At 38.2% G+C, this 2,826-nt stretch overlaps 1 non-coding gene across 1 annotated transcript; it reads left to right on the top strand.

The window, feature by feature from the left end:
• Positions 1 to 869: 869 nt before the first annotated feature.
• Positions 870 to 941, top strand: TRNAE-UUC (transfer RNA glutamic acid (anticodon UUC)). The gene has a single exon. It is a non-coding gene; the product is annotated as a tRNA-Glu (tRNA).
• The last annotated feature ends 1,885 nt before the right edge of the window (positions 942 to 2,826 follow it).

Below are 2,826 nucleotides of genomic sequence, written 5' to 3'. Positions count from 1 at the left end.
ATATATATATATAATCAGGGTCAGGGTGGGGGAGGGATATCATTCCCCATCCCTAACCCCGACCTCGATAGGGGATTATTATTAATCTCCATCTCGTCCTTGCCCCACCAAAACAATCCCTTAGGGTTAGGGAGGTTGAGTACCCAGTAGGGATGAAGAAAATTGCCATCCCTACCATCAAGGTTCAATGAACTCAACCTCTACTGAAATAGATGGTCAAAGGCTTTTAGCTTGGTGGTGAGACTGATTTCCCTATTTAGCGCTCAAATCACATTTATTGCCGGTCTTCCTTGCATTCCATGTGCTGGAATCCCCTCTTGTGCTATGACTGACTAAGTTCTGCGTCGCCATTCCCCATTGTATGCTGGAGTTTCAGTTTTGCAGCCATCTTCTACCTACTTTCCTATGAAACCTAACATTCACAATCTTAGTCTACATCGTGGTTTTCAAAATCGGACCGGACTGGATGGTCGGACTGGAAAAATTGAGAATCAGTCAAGTGGTCGGTTCCGTTTTCCCCAAAAACCAGATTTCTCTCCAAAACCGTTAATTTTGATAAGCAAACCACTGAACCGGATAGTTAACTGTTCAAAACCGTTTTTTATTTTTTTTGTCAGAACAGGCTAAGCGTTCGATTTGAACGGTTGGACTGTTTGACCCGATAACCTGACCCCTAACGGGTTCGATTTTAAAAACCATGTTCTACATTATTTTTCCATAAACTAATGTAGAAAAAAGTATCCAAAATCATCAAATATGGGAGTGCGGACCCTAAAAGGAAATAATAAAAAAAAGGTTAGGATTGGCACTTGCTCTGCGTTCGCTAAAGAACATATTCTAAATATTTACTTTCACAGCGGACATGTGTCTTCGTTGTCGTCCAGCGGTTAGGATATCTGGCTTTCACGCAGGAGACCCGGGTTCGATTCCCGGCAACGGAAAATGACATTTTTCTCTATATTTTTATAAAATTCCATCATCGAAAGATTCCAAACGAAGAGGGGAAAAAACACGAGGGAACATTAACAAATCCCAGCCACTTATCAAAAATCAAAATAAATAAATCCTAGCCGCTGCTGCCTGAAACGTCGTTGTAAGAAACTAAAATTTATTTAATTACCGTTGTTATTCAGATATCATATATTTTCCATATCATAATCGAACATCGCCCCCAATGAGAGCTTCGTTTACGCGCTTAATTTCCGAGTTGTAAACCAAGTTGAAGTTGATATTTCCTAGTTATGTTTGAATTACAAGTTTCTATATATTATTAATATTCCTGTTGTTAGTAGAAAATCTCTAGCTATAAGTTAATACTCCTCATCGATGCAAATAATCAACTATACATCGATGTTCTACATCCATGTAAACTTGTGATTTCATCAGAAAACAGAGAGCGAGAGAGTTACTGAGTGCGCATCCATCCATGGCTGTAACTCAAGTAGCCCAACGACCAGAAGTTTGTGTTTCAGTTTCGAGAGAGAGGGTAACAACGTCTGTTCTCAAAGAAACAGAAGTCTGGTTCGTCTTTCACATCGTAGAGGACTACATGAAGCTGGTGCCCACAAGTACTGAAGGTAATGTGTTCCGAGAGATGGACCATCCAAAGTACGTAGAGAAGGAATTCTTGGTGGACTTTGCAGACCTTCTCTGCCCTACGAGAATGGAGTCTAAGGTTCTGTATATGCTTTCTTGCTTGGGCTTTCTTCTCCCGGAAACTTGTGAATCTCTTAAGCCAGAAATCACCAACTTTGCTTGTTGTCTGATAGGAAGAATTGAGAAGATGAAGGCGAAAACAGTGAATATTTTCATATATTTCAACATTACTAAGTTTGAAGTTTGTGGTGAAGATCATCGAAAAGAAAATTTCTGCAGACGCTGCCATGAGAGAGTCGAAGGAACCTCACAACTTTGCAAAAAACCAAAACTTTACGTCACACTGCTGCCAAATTAACCATTCTTCTCAATAAAGGATTGTTGATTGAACTGTAATAGCACTGTTTTTTATTTTCTTTTCTCTTTTCCTTGTACATCTCTGGCTACCCAAATGCATACAAATAATTTTAGTTTGCCGTATGTTAATCTGCCTTCAATGACTTAATTACAAACTTGGAAAGTATTCTTGAGCAAATAATTGCTAATCCAAGGTGCTACTCCTCGGCAAAAGTGTAGGATCATCAGAAAAAAAAAAAAAAATTTGTAACATTTATATATATCCGGTGGTGCACACTTTGTGTCCATATCTTGCAAACGGCCCTATATATTTTAGACCCACCATCAATTGTTCTTACCTTGGGTAGATATTTGAAATTTCACAATTTGATTTGGCACTCTGGATTCAAATGAATCTTACATTAGATTTGGATGCGATAAGTAATTTCAATATATAATATACTATAATTATGTATAATATATTAAAGCCTTTAGCATGTGTATCACATAATTGGACTTCTAACAATACAACTTTATATTGGGTCTAGAGTAATGGAATTCAAAATCTGAAACATCCCATCAGAACCAAACTCAGATGCATTGCATTGTTCATACATCTGATCAGATTTCAGATTTGATTCAGATCCCATTAATTCCTTATCCAATCAAACTCGGATTTAGGTGAATCTGATCTGAACCCAACCCAATTACAGGCCTATATACAAGGGTTAACCCTCTTATATTATATTGTATTGGTGGGCCTGTGTGATGCAAGGTAAAGGGTTCGAATGTAGAAGGCACGTTAGGTAAGCATAATGAGTGAGCACCTAATATCTGTGTGAAACCTGTCCCAATTAATGCGTTTTTCATCCAAACGTTTTTTCTTTGTTAGGT

The sequence above is a fragment of the Nelumbo lutea genome, chromosome 6 (genome assembly GCF_056320005.1).
Source record: "Nelumbo lutea isolate HS-2025 chromosome 6, American lotus-T2T, whole genome shotgun sequence".
Taxonomy (NCBI): domain Eukaryota; kingdom Viridiplantae; phylum Streptophyta; class Magnoliopsida; order Proteales; family Nelumbonaceae; genus Nelumbo; species Nelumbo lutea.
This window is presented reverse-complemented; position numbering and strand designations above follow the sequence as displayed.